Source organism: Schistosoma haematobium, chromosome 5 (assembly GCF_000699445.3).
Source record: "Schistosoma haematobium chromosome 5, whole genome shotgun sequence".
Classification (NCBI taxonomy): domain Eukaryota; kingdom Metazoa; phylum Platyhelminthes; class Trematoda; order Strigeidida; family Schistosomatidae; genus Schistosoma; species Schistosoma haematobium.
Window position 1 is genome coordinate 345,511 of NC_067200.1, and position 17,396 is coordinate 362,906.

Genomic DNA, 17,396 nt, shown 5'->3' on the forward strand with positions numbered 1-17,396 from the left:
AAAAAAGTAACTTGAAACTCATGTTGATAGTTCTTTATCAAGTATACACTTTTTTATATAATTGTCTTTGAGTAATATTTTCATTGTATCAGAACTATCCGTGATACTACTGATTTACTACTGAAATTAAAGGCAATGGTGAATAGAAGATGAATACCTGATTGATTGATTGATTGATTGATGGATGAACTGTGCAAGTATTAAAATAAACCCTTGTATTTTAAATTTGTTATTGAATTCAATATGAATATAAGTGCTAACTGTATGTACTAATGCGGTGTTGTGTGAATAGCTTACACAATTTATCACGTTACTTCAATACTGGAAATGTTGCATCAAGCTACTCCAGTTGTTCGTATAATGTTCTCTTTATTATTATTATTCTTTTGATAAGTAAAAAGGAACAAAGACAAGTATATTGGAATTCATGTATTGAAAATCTGATGAGAAAAGTGTTTGCAGCATCTGAACTGATTGAAAATTTTCATCATTAAAGATGAATCGACAGGTCCAGGCTACTGAAGTTTATCGTAATATTACACAACTAATGCTGACAATTTGTTACTGATACACAATTTATAGTAGAGAATATTGTTATTATGATCATAGAAGTCAGAATAGTTTAACGATCTGTCTGCAGTGCATCACAGAACGTAGCAGTTCTAACACAGGAACTATTTTATACTGAAAAATAATCAGCAAATATTTTTCTCAATAGTTGAAATCATGAGTTAATTGAAGCTAGAACACCATGGAAAACGTATAAGCACTAGACGACCGTTTCGTCCTAGTACGGGACTCCTGAGCAGTGCGCATCCACGATCCCTTTTCGCGTGATTCAAACTCAGGACCTATCAGTCTCGCGCGTGAGCGCCGGCCGGCATCCAACGGTGTTAGTGTCTAACTTCGACCAATCCACGAAATTGCACCACCGTCACCATTGCCTTCAGTGAGTTGATGCGAACTGCTTAGTAGTTTTATAATAGAACGAAACGGCCTTCTAGTGCTTCTAGGTTTTGCATGGTGGTCTAGCTTCAATTGACTCATCATTTCAATAAATGAAGTTACGAAAATCTTCACAGAACCCCTTCTGCAAAAATATTTCTTTGATTCGTGCACTAAGATATGTTAGATAAGCATTGGAAACCTGGAATCTCTTAACAACCATCTCGTCCTAGTTTGTTACTCCTCAGCAGTGCGATTCCAAAACCTCATAGATGATAGGGTCAACGATTTTCAGGTCTCATTGATAACTTCGTAAAGCAGTCCGGGATTTCTTGTGACGAGCTGGAACAAGCGGATTTCAACTTTATGGGATGTATGACAGCTATTAACAATGGATGAAGGTATTCGTTATCGCTCACTAATTGAAATTACACATACAAAACCATTGGACGCTGGTTTATAGGTGAAGTTCTTTCCGAGAGACTTAAAGATCTTGAGTTCGGTCGTCTGTAACTGTTGTTCATAAATGAATACTGCTGTGGAGTCCCATATTAAGATAAAATAACCGTCCAGAGCTTCAATACTTTATTTATTTATTTGAACACATGAATATTGGTACAAGAGAGCGCCAATATATATGCGCCACACAAAACAATGAGAATTCGAGGAGAAATAGAAGAAAAGCTAAGGAGCGCAAAAAAGGAGAACTATAACGAGGAGATTGGTGTAAGGTAGTATGGTAGAAATGAGGGAACGGAGGGCTAGGTCATCTGCGAAGTCTAAATCGTCTAATTGATTTTGAGCTGTCCATTTATTCTATCTTTTCCCTCAGATGCCGAGGTCTTCATAATCTAGTCTTTCACCAGAAAAAGAGGTTATTATTACAGTTGTTACTTTAGAGTTTTGTGAAATTTGTTGAGTTTAAATTACTCACATCAAGAATTGATTGTAGTTCAACTATCAATAAAAACCGCGAAGCAACGGAAAGCTGTTTGGTATTGGAATGACACTCTTTGGCAGTGAGCACTCATGCTAGTGGGATAAAGGGAGAGAGCCAAATTAATGAGAATTCGAAGAGAAATGGAAATAAAAGCTAAGGAGCGCAAAAAAAGGAGAACTGTAACGAGGAGATTGGTGTAAGGTAGTACGGTAGAAATGAGGGAACGGAAAGGTACAATCAGAAGAAATCTTTCAGGTAAGGGAGACACAACCACTTTTTATGAAGAAAGTAAAAGAAGGTTGCAGCAGGATCGCCACTGGCTTCTATTCTGAGCCATATCTGATAACGTCTCCAGCCACTGTGTAGCACCATCTCTCAGACCCCAACCAGAGAGTGGTGAAGGACCAACAGAAGTCAGTCCTTTGCAGCTTTCTTTCATGCCACGACACCATGTCATGCACCGACCACCTCTCCGCTTCTTCCAACCAGTCCCAGAGTCGGCAAATAATGCACGGCGTGGAATTCTCTGGGACGACATTCGTAGAACATGTCCAAGCCACCGAAGTCGATGTTTCAAGATGATCACACCAATTGCATTATCACCTCTGTGCCCGAACACACGATGCCGAATCTCTACATTACTAACATGGTGTTGCCACTGGATGTCAGCAATCCTTCGGAGACAATGATGATCGAACACAGAGAGTCGTCTAACGTCCTCAACTCGGAGAGACCAGGTTTCACAAGCATAGAGCAAAACTGCTCTCACCGACGCGTTGTAGATCCGACCTTTTACAGCCAGACTAACATCACGAAGGCGCCAAAGATGGCCCAGATTGGTATAGGCCGCTCTGGCTTTCACTATACGTGCATTGATCTCATCACTCACACCCCCACCAGCACTAATGCAGCTACCCAGATACACGAACTTCTCGACTACTTCTATCTGCTCACTATCCAGGGTGAGTACAGGTTTAGAATCCTACCAGTCATGTAGCAGTACTTTGCACTTCGAAGGTGCAAAGCACATACCATACCTACGGACACTGATTGCCAACTGAATAATTCGGGATTGCATGCCTTGGGCATTATCGCAGAGTAAGACAATATCATCCGCCTACTCAAGGTCGAGAAGTCTTTCTCTAGGCAACAGATCCACACCGCCAGTACTTACATCCATCAGAGCTGTTTCCAGAATGTCATCGATGGCAAAGTTGAGGAGGAATGGTGAGATTAGGCAACCCTGCCTAACCCCACTACTCGAATGGAACAATGGAGAAAGGTGGTTGTATGCCCTCACTCTGCCTGAGGTGTTTTTATATAGGGCTTTTAGGATGTTAATAAACTTCTCAGGCACACCCTTCTTCAATAGACAATCCTAGATAACAGTCCAGTCCAACGAATCGAAGGCAGCCCTGATGTTGTTTTGGGCACGCGAGCAGTAACACAGCCCACACACAAACGATGAACTCTATGTCTATGGCGACCACTTTTCTCGATCCGAAAAACAATCAGTCGATTCAAATAATTATCATTACTGTCATTGTCATTATTAGTACTATTATTATTAATACTATTATTGTCATTATTATTATTTTCCACATTATTCACCCTCTTCTATACTTATTCAGCGGATCGTCTTTGGTGGAAATTCGACTCTATCTAAACGTTCTCGAGTCACTGTCCGGTAGAAAATTGTATTTTACCATCGAATATAAAACTGAAGCAGTTGTTCTGAAACCACGTGCGCCATTCAAACTGGCTGCCTTCAACGTTCGCACACTTATACAGTTTGGACAACAGATAGGTTTGGCTATGTCTTTGGAAAGTCTTAATATCCATGTTTGCTGTCTAGACTCTGGTGAAGTACTACAAATCCGCTCTCCATCTGACACTTCAAAAAGCTTGTTTTACGTGCGCTTATCCGGGGACCCTGTGACATCTTCGTCTGGTCTCGCTGGCGTTGGTGTCGCACTAAGCGCTAGAGCTGAGGCAGCACTAGTCGATTGGATGGGAACTCGTTGGTCGCAGGTCAGATAACGGGGACCGTCTACTGCAACTATGCACAGACCACAACCTGTTTCTGGCTAGCACTAACTTTCGGCACAGTCATCGCCGATGTGCCACCTGGCGTCCTCCCTCTGCATCTCAAGCCTGGACTCAGATTGATCACATCGCGATCAGCTACCGCTGGCGTGGTTGTGTAAAAGACTGCCGCTCCTTCTGGAGTACCTATCTGGACTCTGAACATGCTTTGGTTTGCGCCAATCTTGCCTTACTTTTCAGTGACCAACGAAGTGACCACCACCAACGGGTTGATGTTAGCAAGCTGGTTGCAACTTCTGTTGCAAATAAGTATCGAACCGAGCTAGCCTCTAGGCTAGCTACCATTCCACCGAAAAGTATAGATGAGCATTGGTTGCAATTGCATGACGCCATGAAAATGGCGGGAACAGTCAGTTGTGGGTTCGCGAAACGTCCCGCTTTTAAGCACTGGGTTTCTGCAGGTTCCTTACAACACATTGAAGCCCGTCGGTCTACTCCGGGTGACCGTGAGTTTGACCATAAACGAAGGATGTTATGTAAGGAAATCGGGCAAAGCTTGCGTAAGGACCGAGAAGCCTGATGGTCGAAGCGTGCTAATGAGCTGGAAGCAGCAGCTGCATCTGGTAATTACCGGAAGCTCTTCCAGCTCATCGGAGCCACTGGCAGGAAGAAGTCTGGTGTGGGTGAAACAATCTGCGAGGATGATGGGATGCCAATCACTGACATCCATCGACGTCTTGGACGATGGGCAGAATTTTTCGAAGGGCAGTTCAACTGGCCTGCTGCTCCGGCAACATCAGTCAGACTGTCCTGCCCTCCATGGCCGGTGACGACTGATCCACCAAATGAGGAGGAAGTCCGCAAGGAACTCCAACCCTTGAAGCGTTACAAATCACCTGGCCCAGATGACTTACCTCCGGCTCTTTTTGAAGATGGTGGTGACTTTTTGACTAGGGAATTGACGACGTTGTTCACGTAGTTTTGGGAACTAGAGAGTGTACCAACGTCATGGAATGAGTCGATAGTTGTCCCTATCTTTAAAAAGGCTTCATGTCGTTCCTGTAACAAGTATCGGGGGATAAGTCTACTTCCGATTGCGTCCAAGCAATTGGCTTCCGTCATACTTCGCAGGTTGTTCAAAACCCGAGAAAGATTGACTCGCGAGGAGCAGGCTGGTTTTCGTTCTGGTCGAGGATGTATTGATCATATCTTCACCCTCCGCCAAATGTTATAACACCGTCATACTTATCAAAGGCCAACAATCGTAATGTTTCTTGACATCAGGGCTGCCTTCGATTCGTTGGACAGAACTGTTCTCTGGGATTGTCTATTGAAGAAGGGTGTGCCTGAGAAGTTTATTAACATCCTAAAAGCCCTATATAAAAACACCTCAGGCAGAGTGAGGGCATACAACCACCTTTCTCCATTGTTCCATTCGAGTAGTGGGGTTAGGCAGGGTTGCCTAATCTCACCATTCCTCCTCAACTTTGCCATCGATGACATTCTGGAAACAGCTCTGATGGATGTAAGTACTGGCGATGTGGATCTGTTGCCTAGAGAAAGACTTCTCGACCTTGAGTAGGCGGATGATATTGTCTTACTCTGCGATAATGCCCAAGGCATGCAATCCCGAATTATTCAGTTGGCAATCAGTGTCCGTAGGTATGGTATGTGCTTTGCACCTTCGAAGTGCAAAGTACTGCTACATGACTGGTAGGATTCTAAACCTGTACTCACCCTGGATAGTGAGCAGATAGAAGTAGTCGAGAAGTTCGTGTATCTGGGTAGCTGCATAAATGCTGGTGGGGGTGTGAGTGATGAGATCAATGCACGTATGGTGAAAGCCAGAGCGGCTTATGCCAATCTGGGCCACCTCTGGCGCCTTCGTGATGTTAGTCTGGCTGTAAAAAGTCGGATCTACAACGCGTCGGTGAGAGCAGTTTTGCTCTATGCTTGTGAAACCTGGTCTCTCCGAGTTGAGGACGTTAGACGACTCTCTGTGTTCGATCATCATTGTCTCCGAAGGATTGCTGACATCCAGTGGCAACACCATGTTAGTAATGTAGAGATTCGGCATCGTGTGTTCGGGCACAGAGGTGATAATGCAATTGGTGTCACTGTCTTGAAACACCGACTTCGGTGGCTTGGACATGTTCTCCGAATGTCGTCCCAGAGAATTCCACGCCGTGCATTATTTGCCGACTCTGGGACTGGTTGGAAGAAGCGGAGGGATGGCCAGTGCATAACATGGTGTCGTGGTATTAAAGGAAGCTGCAAAGGACTGAATTCTGTTGGTCCTTCACCACTCTCTGGTTGGGGTCTGAGAGATGGTGCTACACAGTGGCTAGAGACGTTATCAGATATGGCTCAGAATAGAAGCCAATGGCGATCCTGCTGTAACCTTCTTTTACTTTCTTCATAAAAAGTGGTTGTGTCTCCCTTACCTGAAAGATTCCTTCTGATTTTACCTTAGCGTTCCCTGATTACTAGCACATTACCTTACACCAATCTCTTCGTTATTGTTCTCTCTTTTTGATTGGCATCCCATCATCCTCCTAGATTGTTTCGCTCACACCAGACTTCTTACTGCTAGTGGCTAGGATGAGTTGGAAGAACTTCCGGTAATTACCAGATGCAGCTGCTGCTTCCAACTCATTAGCACGCTCCGACCACCAGGCTTCTCGGTCCTTACGCAAGCGAATGTCCGGCGCTTTAACCGGATCACAAACCAATTGTGCACATGGGCTCCAGTATCCTGCGGGAACAAATGGCGTATGAACCAATCTTTGGTCACCGGCTACAATGGGATTGCATCTCCTTACGATGCTCCACTGCCTTGTGGGTTAGACCTTTGGGTCAAAGGCTCGGGGTGTGGCTCCCTAAGAAAGCCACCTGCTTCGGTTTGGGCACCCGGGCAGTATCACAGCCCACACACAAATAATGAACTCTATGTCTTTGGCAACTACTTTTAGCGCTTCGAGAAACAAAAACAATCAATCGATTCAAATAATTATCATTACTATTATTGTCATTTTTAATACTATTATCATTACTATTATTGTCGTTATTATTATTATTATTGTTATTATTATTTCCCACATTGTTCACCCTCTTTCATACTTATACAGCTGCTCGGCTTTGGTGGAAATCCGACTGTATCTAAACGTTCTCGAGTCACTGTCCGGTTGAAAGTTGTATTTTACCATCGAATATGAGTACTGAAGCAGTTTTTCTGAAACCACGTGCGCCATTCAAACTGGCTGCCTTCAACGTTCGCACACTTATGCAGGTTGGTCAACAGATAGGTTTGGCTATGTCTTTGCAAAGTCTTAATATCGATGTTTGCTGTCTATCCGATACCCGTATTCAAGACTCTGGTGAAGTACTACAAATCCGCTCTCCATCTGTCACTTCAAAAAGCTTGTTTTACGTGCGCTTATCCGGCGACCCTGTGACATCTTCGTCTGGTCTCGCTGGCGTTGGTGTCGCACTAAGCGCTAGAGCTGAGGCAGCACTAATCGATCGGATCCCCATTAACAGTCGGTTATGTGCTGTTAGATTAGAATGTTCCATCAAAGAGAGAAGAAATTGGCGTGAGAAACGATGTCTTTTCGTCATCTCCGCATATGCCCCGACAGATGGCAGCCCGGATGCAATCAAGGATGAATTCTACCACAAATTATCTGTTCTTCTCCAGAAAGTGCGTTCGACAGATATTGTAGTACTAGCCGGAGACTTGGATGCTCAGGTCGGGCGTCTAGGCACAGAAGAGAGTCGTTTAGGTGGCCGATGGGGACTCGTTGGTCGCAGGTCAGATAACGGGGACCGTCTACTGCAACTATGCACAGACCACAACCTGTTTCTGGCTAGCACTAACTTTCGGCACAGTCATCGCCGATGTGCCACCTGGCGTCCTCCCTCTGCATCTCAAGCCTGGACTCAGATTGATCACATCGCGATCAGCTACCGCTGGCGTGGTTGTGTAAAAGACTGCCGCTCCTTCTGGAGTACCTATCTGGACTCTGAACATGCTTTGGTTTGCGCCAATCTTGCCTTACTTTTCAGTGACCAACGAAGTGACCACCACCAACGGGTTGATGTTAGCAAGCTGGTTGCAACTTCTGTTGCAAATAAGTATCGAACCGAGCTAGCCTCTAGGCTAGCTACCATTCCACCGAAAAGTATAGATGAGCATTGGTTGCAATTGCATGACGCCATGAGAATGGCGGGTACTGACAGTTGTGGGGTCGCGAAACGTCCCGCTTATAAGCACTGGGTTTCTGCAGGTTCCTTACAACACATTGAAGCCCGTCGGTCTACTCCGGGTGACCGTAAGTATGACCATAAACGAAGGATGTTATGTAAGGAAATCGGGCAAAGCTTGCGTAAGGACCGAGAAGCCTGATGGTCGAAGCGTGCTAATGAGCTGGAAGCAGCAGCTGCATCTGGTAATTACCGGAAGCTCTTCCAACTCATCCGAGCCACTGGCAACAAGAAGTCTGGTGTGGGTGAAACAATCTGCGAGGATGATGGGATGCCAATCACTGACATCCATCGACGTCTTGGACGATGGGCAGAATTTTTCGAAGGGCAGTTCAACTGGCCTGCTGCTCCGGCAACATCAGTCAGACTGTCCTGCCCTCCATGGCCGGTGACGACTGATCCACCAAATGAGGAGGAAGTCCACAAGGAACTCCAACCCTTGAAGCGTTACAAATCACCTGGCCCAGATGACTTACCTCCGGCTCTTTTTGAAGATGGTGGTGACTTTTTGACTAGGGAATTGACGACGTTGTTCACGTAGTTTTGGGAACTAGAGAGTGTACCAACGTCATGGAATGAGTCGATAGTTGTCCCTATCTTTAAAAAGGCTTCATGTCGTTCCTGTAACAAGTATCGGGGGATAAGTCTACTTCCGATTGCGTCCAAGCAATTGGCTTCCGTCATACTTCGCAGGTTGTTCAAAACCCGAGAAAGATTGACTCGCGAGGAGCAGGCTGGTTTTCGTTCTGGTCGAGGATGTATTGATCATATCTTCACCCTCCGCCAAATGTTATAACACCGTCATACTTATCAAAGGCCAACAATCGTAATGTTTCTTGACATCAGGGCTGCCTTCGATTCGTTGGACAGAACTGTTCTCTGGGATTGTCTATTGAAGAAGGGTGTGCCTGAGAAGTTTATTAACATCCTAAAAGCCCTATATAAAAACACCTCAGGCAGAGTGAGGGCATACAACCACCTTTCTCCATTGTTCCATTCGAGTAGTGGGGTTAGGCAGGGTTGCCTAATCTCACCATTCCTCCTCAACTTTGCCATCGATGACATTCTGGAAACAGCTCTGATGGATGTAAGTACTGGCGATGTGGATCTGTTGCCTAGAGAAAGACTTCTCGACCTTGAGTAGGCGGATGATATTGTCTTACTCTGCGATAATGCCCAAGGCATGCAATTCCGAATTATTCAGTTGGCAATCAGTGTCCGTAGGTATGGTATGTGCTTTGCACCTTCGAAGTGCAAAGTACTGCTACATGACTGGTAGGATTCTAAACCTGTACTCACCCTGGATAGTGAGCAGATAGAAGTAGTCGAGAAGTTCGTGTATCTGGGTAGCTGCATAAATGCTGGTGGGGGTGTGAGTGATGAGATCAATGCACGTATGGTGAAAGCCAGAGCGGCTTATGCCAATCTGGGCCACCTCTGGCGCCTTCGTGATGTTTGTCTGACCGTAAAAGTTCGGATCTACAACGCGTCAGTGAGAGCAGTTTTGCTCTATGCTTGTGAAACCTGGTCTCTCCGAGTTGAGGACGTTAGACGACTCTCTGTGTTCGATCATCATTGTCTCCGAAGGATTGCTGACATCCAGTGGCAACACCATGTTAGTAATGCAGAGATTCGGCATCGTGTGTTCGGGCACAGAGGTGATAATGCAATTGGTGTCACTGTCTTGAAACACCGACTTCGGTGGCTTGGACATGTTCTCCGAATGTCGTCCCAGAGAATTCCACGCCGTGCATTATTTGCCGACTCTGGGACTGGTTGGAAGAAGCGGAGGGATGGCCAGTGCATAACATGGTGTCGTGGTATTAAAGGAAGCTGCAAAGGACTGAATTCTGTTGGTCCTTCACCACTCTCTGGTTGGGGTCTGAGAGATGGTGCTACACAGTGGCTAGAGACGTTATCAGATATGGCTCAGAATAGAAGCCAATGGCGATCCTGCTGTAACCTTCTTTTACTTTCTTCATAAAAAGTGGTTGTGTCTCCCTTACCTGAAAGATTTCTTCTGATTGTACCTTTCCGTTCCCTCATTTCTACCGTACTACCTTACATCAATCTCCTCGGTACAGTTCTCTATTTTGCGCTCCTTAGCTTTTTTTCTATTTCTCTTCGAATTCTCATTGTTTTGTGTGGCGCATATATATTGGCGCTCTCTTGTACCAATATTCATGTGTTCAAATAAATAAAGTATTGAAGCTCTAGACGGTTATTTTATCTTAATATGGGACTCCACAGCAGTATTCATTTATGAACAAGAGTTACAGACGACCGAACTCAAGATCTTTAAGTCTCTCGGAAAGAACTTCACCTATAAACCATCGTCCTATGGTTTTGTATGTGTAATTTCAATTAGTGAGCGATAACGAATACCTTCATCCATTGTTAATAGCTGTCATACATCCCATAAAGTTGAAATCCGCTTGTTCCAGCTTGTCACAAGAAATCCCGGACTGCTTTACGAAGTTATCAATGAGACCTGAAAATCGTTGACCCTATCATCTATGAGGTTTTGGAATCGCACTGCTGAGGAGTAACAAACTAGGACGAGATGGTTGTTAAGAGATTCCAGGTTTCCAATGCTTATCTAACATATCTTAGTGCACGAATCAAAGAAATATTTTTGCAGAAGGGGTTCTGTGAAGATTTTCGTAACTTCAATAATTGAAATGATGAGTCGATTGAAGCTAGACCACCATGGAAAACCTAGAAGCACTGGACGGCCGTTTCGTCCTATCATAAGACTACTAAGCAGTTCGCATCAACTCACTGAAGGCAATGGTGACGGTGGTGCAATTTCGTGGATTGGTCGAAGTTAGACACTAACACCGTTGGATGCCGGCCGGCGCTCACGCGCGAGACTGATAGGTCCTGAGTTTGAATCACGCGAAAAGGGATCGTGGATGCGCACTGCTCAGGAGTCCCGTACTAGGACGAAACGGTCGTCTAGTGCTTATACGTTTTCCATGGTGTTCTAGCTTCAATTAACTCATGATTTCAACTATTGAGAAAAATATTTGCTGATTATTTTTCAGTATAAAATAGTTCCTGTGTTAGAACTGCTACGTTCTGTGATGCACTGCAGACAGATCGTTAAACTATTCTGACTTCTATGATCATAATTACAATATTCTCTACTATAAATTGTGCATAGGTAACATATTGTCCAAAGACATAGCCAACCCTATCTGTTGTCCAACCTGTATAAGTGTGCGAACGTTGAAGGTAGCCAGTTTGAATGTTGCACGTGGTTTCAGAAAAACTACTTCAGTTTTATATTCGATGGTAAAATAGAGTCGAATTTCCACCAAAGACGATCCGCTGTTTAAGTATAAACGAGAGTGAATAATGTGGAAAATAATAACACTAATAATAATAATAATAATAATAATAATAATAATAATAATAATAATAATAATAATAATAATAATAATAATGATAATACTAATAATAATAATGACAATAATGTTAATAATTATAATAGTGCTAATAATGACAATAATTGTAATGATAATAATTTGAATCAATTGATTGTTAATAACATTTGGGCTAGAATTGAAAATCATGCATTGAAAGACAACTGTTTCGTACTAGTCTAAGATTTCTCAGGAGTGCATACTCACAACGCACAACCCAGAGATGTAATCCGAGCCCAGCAGTTATCATGACGAATGTACAACCGTTAGGATCATTGATTTTGAGGTCTATTGATACATGTATCAAACACCAATCAATTTACAATTTGGCACTATTGTCCTCCAACAGCATTAGTCACATCTTCTGACTTGGACTCATCAAAAATTAAATCACTACTGAGCTTGTTATTAGTAGTTTGAACCAAACCATAGCAAATATTGAATACAAATGAAAGTGATCTCGACAAAACACTAATTCATTTATATTTTTATTGTTTTTGCAAATGTTTGTCTGTTCATCTAGGTAGATTTCATTTGCTGGGCCGTGATTAACCTTTATGTAGAATAATGTAAATGTTACGAATACGTTTTGGGTTTTTGTGAGGCTGAAATTTTCTCCATGGTGTTGTATTGACTGAATATGAGACCCAACTTGAAAATTGATCACCGACATATGTATTTTGGTAATAATTCTTATTTGCAAAACATTTCATAAGTGTTGAATTAAGTTAGAAATATTAGTATCTGACTTGTACTTAGGTATTAATAATTGAATGGCTATGTAACAGTGTAGTGAAACGGTGGTTTAATGTAGTTGAATCATTTGTATTGCAGTTATTGGATTACTTGCTTGAGCAGCGTTCATGACGTTGTTTGATTGGAGCAGACAGTCAGTAATTTCACCCGAACTTTACACAAAACATTCTGACTTAAACCGGACCGACAGTGCTGGGTTCGAATCCTACGTGCAGGGTCGTGGATGCTGACTGGTGAGAAGTCACACGCTAGGACGAAACAGCCGTCCAGTGCTTTCAGATTTTCAATGGCGGTTTGATATTGATCGATTCATGATCTCAATCGAAACATCTGATTATTTTAAACATATCTTGTTTCTTCTGCTTACTTGAAGGAGTCAGATGAACTGATTTACTTGTAACTTCAATAACACGTTTAGTGAATAACGTGGTTCCAATGAAGTTATATAGCTGTGTACACAACGCATTGGATATATGAAACGAAAAATATTTCTGGGTTGAAGTCTCAATATAAAAATCAATATTGGGATACCGGTACACGTAGCTAACTAGCTATCCCTGAATAGAACGAAATGCATATATTGAGTTTTTCTGCTATCTACAATTCATCTCTTTTATTGAAATCACATTTTTATTTTGTCGGTTAACTGACAACAATTCGATTTTATTTGGGTGTGGGTGGGCGGTTGAGATTGAAAGTCACTAAGCAATGGATGATAATTGTCTTGTCGCAGTCAGAAACCTTTCAACAGAATGCATCCACATTCAAGTCGTAAGTAATGTCTATTTATAATGACTACTATATAGTAATTAAAAAAACAGTCTTTGCAACTTCTTTAATCAAACCATAATAATGTCGATGTATGTTTAGTTTTTATACATCAATCATGTGTACCTGTAGAGATTTACCGATGAGTTATTTATACTTCATTGTATTATACGTTTTATAAAAATATCTTTACGCATGCAATCTATTTTGTTTATGTCAAGTACATATTTTTGTACTTCACTTCACAGCTAGTTGGTACTACAATCCGATTTTATTTTGTCAATGAAGAGAGCATGTTCCAAACTTGCGGTTTACAATCTGATGGTTCATAGTGCATGTTTGTTTGTTTGTCATTTGTCCACTGAATATTTGAACAGGAATTATTTCTATTTCTTTGAAATGTATATTTATAAAAGCTCTTTCTTCTTTATTTTTAGTTGACTTAGGCTCTATACTTGGAATATGAATATTCCTTTTGGCCACTCTTCTTGTTGTCTATCGTCTAAGGCGTATGTAAGTTGTAGTTTTTTATTGTATATATGTATTTGTGTATTGATGTGGGATGTAACTCTGTATCATGGCTGATTTGTCAGTGTATATATACACATCAGTGGATGTCTAGTATAATTCTTTAACATGAATTATTTACTGACTCCATTTATTATTGATATATTTAATACTTGAATAATGTATACTGATTCTCTAGCCTCTTTCTAGTTCTTCTACATAGAAATGTCATACACTTATCGCTTAAACAGAATCGAAAAACTGAGAGATGTCGAATGAACAGTTGAATTCGTTGGTTTATGTATGACGATAATATGTTAGGACCTTCTAGGTGGGTAATCATCCAACCCAGATATGATGTATAATGCATTGCTTTTGCAGAATTCGCTGAGAAGATTCCATTAAATACCGAGTGCAAGAAATATACTTTTTATCCAGGCAAACGTTACTTCTAATGTAGCATAGGCCGTCGACCAGCATTCTTCAACCCACTCTGTCCTTGAACCTCTTTTCTAATTCCATCCAGTTCTTGTTCATTTTCTAACCTGATCTTGGTGTTGGTTGACAGCTGCTTTGAGTTCCAGATGTTCCTCAGTTGTAAATATGCTGATCTTGGTTTGCCAAGATATGATGTATAATGCATTGTTTTTGCAGAATTCGCTGAGAAGATTCCATTAAATACCGAGTGCAAGAAATATACTTTTTAGCGTGGTAAACGTAGTTGATAGATGACAGTCCCCCTCAGCATCCACAGATAACCAATCCAACAGTTCATTTTACCTTGATTTTAGTAACACACTTCACTCAAAAATTTATAAATGCCACTCATTACTTTAGTCTCTATCTCATCTATATTCAACATGAGGACAATTATCTCACAAAAATCGACATTACGCAAAAACAAACTGCGAAGCAGAACTACGAGAATGGTTGCACGCACTCGGAAATGAAATGTCCTAACTTTTAGATGTATCTCGCTTGATCTTACTTACTTACTTACGCCTGTTACTCCGAATGGAGGAAAGGCCGCTGACCAGCATTCTCCAACCCACTCTGTGCTGGGCCTTCTTTTCTAGTTCCATCCAATTCTTTTTCATTTTTTACATGTCCATCTCCATTTCTCGGCGTAATGTCTTCTTTGGTCTTCCTCTTTTCCTTTGACCTTCAGGATTTCATGTGAGGGCTTGTCTTGTGACGCAGTTGGGTGCTTTCCTCATTGTGTGTCCTATCCACTTCCAGCGTTCCTTTTGATTTATTCCTCCGCTGAAATCTGGTTTGTTCTCTCCCACAGTACGTTGTTGCTAATAGTGTCCGGCCAATGGATCTGAAGTATTTTGCGTAGACAACTGTTAATAAACACCTGTATCTTCTGGATGATGGCTTTCGTCCAGCTGCATCCTAGATGTCCACTGTATCCCGTTTTTCCCTTGAGATGTTGACGTCTTCATGATCCAGTCGATCACCAGAAGAAAGAGAAAGGGTGAGAGTAAGCAACCTTGCCTAACGCCGGTCTTCATCTCGAACGACTTTGTCAACTGTCCTCCATGCACGATTTTGCAGTTTAATCCATCATAGGAATTCCGTATGATATTGACTATCTTCTGAGGCACGCCGTAGTGTCAAAGAATTTTCCTTAGTGTTGTTCTGTCCACACTATCTAATGCTTTTCCGTAGTCAATGAAGTTGATGTAGAGCGATGAGTTCCATTCAATTAATTGTTCCACTATGATCCATAGAATTGAGATTTGGTTTGTACATGATCTATCCTTACGGAATCCTGCCTGTTGGTCACGAAGTTGGGCGTCTACGGAGTCCTTTATCCTGTTTAACAATACCCTGTTGAAGACTTATCCCGGTATTGAGAGACGATTGATGCATCTGTAGTTATCACAGTTGCTGAGATCTTTCTTCGGTATTTTGATCAGAATTCCTTCTTTCCAGTCTTTTGGTACCTGTTCCTCATCTCTAAATCTTATTGAAGAGAATGTGGAGTATCCTTGCAGTTGCCGCTACGTCTGCTTTTAGTGCCTCTGCTGGGATGTTGTCCGGTCCTGCTGCTTTGCCACTCTTGATTTGTTTGATGGCCATGCTGATTTCTTCAATTGTTGGTGGGCCAACATTGATTGGGAGGTCCGTTGGTGCTGCTTCGATGTTGGGTGTGTTCAGTGGAGCTGGTCGATTCAAGAGTTCTTTGATGTGTTCTACCAACCTGTTTCGTTGTTCATCAATGTTGGTGATTACCTTGCCTTCCTTGCTTTTCACTGGTCGTTCTGGTTTGCGGCGATTTCCAGAGAGTTTCTTTGTCGTGTCATACAGTTGTTTCATGTTTCCTTCTTTTCATACAGCATTTTCCGCCGTCGTTACTAAATCTTCCACATATTTACTTTTGTCGGTTCTGATGCACCTCTTCACTTGTTTGTTTACTTCTGTGTATTCAGCTTGTGCCTTGGTTTTTTCTGCTCTTGTTCGACTGGTATTGATTGCTGCCTTCTTGTTCCTCCTTTCTTGAATCTTATCCAGTGTATCAACAGTGATCCATTCTTTGTAATGTTGCTTCTTGTGGCCCAGGACCTCATGACATGTTGAAGTGATTGCCTCTTTGATCCCCTTCGAGTTGCTCTCCATAGTAGGTCCTTCTCCATTGAGGAGATCATGATAGGCCTGGAACTAATTGCTCAGGACTATTTTGAATTTGTTGAGTTTGTCAGTATCCTGAAGAATGGCCGTATTGAACTTTTATGATATCGTCTGCCCCGTTTTCCAGTACTTCTTGCGTTTCAATTTCATCTTGGCGATCAGCAAGTGATGATCTGATGCTATTTCAGTTCCTCTCTTGGTTCGCACGTCCTCCATCGTCCTCCTGAACGCTTTGTTGATGCAGAGATGGTCGATTTGGTTTAGTGTTGTGTGAACCGGTGAAGTTCATGTGATTTTGTGGATGCGCTTGTGTGAGAATATAATTCCACCTGTGACCAGTTTATTGAAGGCACATAGGTTTGCAAATCTCTCACCACTTTCATTGATATTTCTACTAGTTCATATCGTCTCATGATGTCTTCATACCCGGTGTTGTTCAGTTTAAACTAGGCATTTGAGATACTCTTCAGAATGGTCAAGTCTTTTGTAGGCATTTCTCAACGACTGACCGTAATTGTTGGTAGCGTCATAGCATTGAATGACGTTCATTGGAGTGCGAACGTAGTTGACAGATGACAGTCCCCTCAGCATCCACAGATAACCAATCCAACAGTTCATTTCTCCTTGATTTTAGTAACATACTTCACTCGACAATTTGTAAATGTCACTCATTACTTTCGCCTCTATCTGATCTATATTCAATATGAGGACAATTATCTCACAACAATCGACATTATGCAAAAATATACTGCAAAGCGGAACTACGAAAACGGTTGCACGCAATCGCAAATGAAATGTTCCAACTTTAGAATGTATCTCGTTTGATCAACTTTCTCTCATTGGCCTACTGATGCAATGGCTTTTGAATGCTGTGCATTCAGCAATAAGATTTGAAAAATTGGGAATTCTGTCCGATTCCCTTGATCAACTATAACATTACACCAAATTCTATCATTTCTGTTACATTGTGTGCATAAATTTAAAGTAAAATATATTATCACTTCTCTAATCTCAGTGTCAATTATCTCACCATTTAATTAACAAAAACATATTTCTGTTGACCTCAGTTATTGACAGAAATATCAATGATTATAACTGTGTTGTCG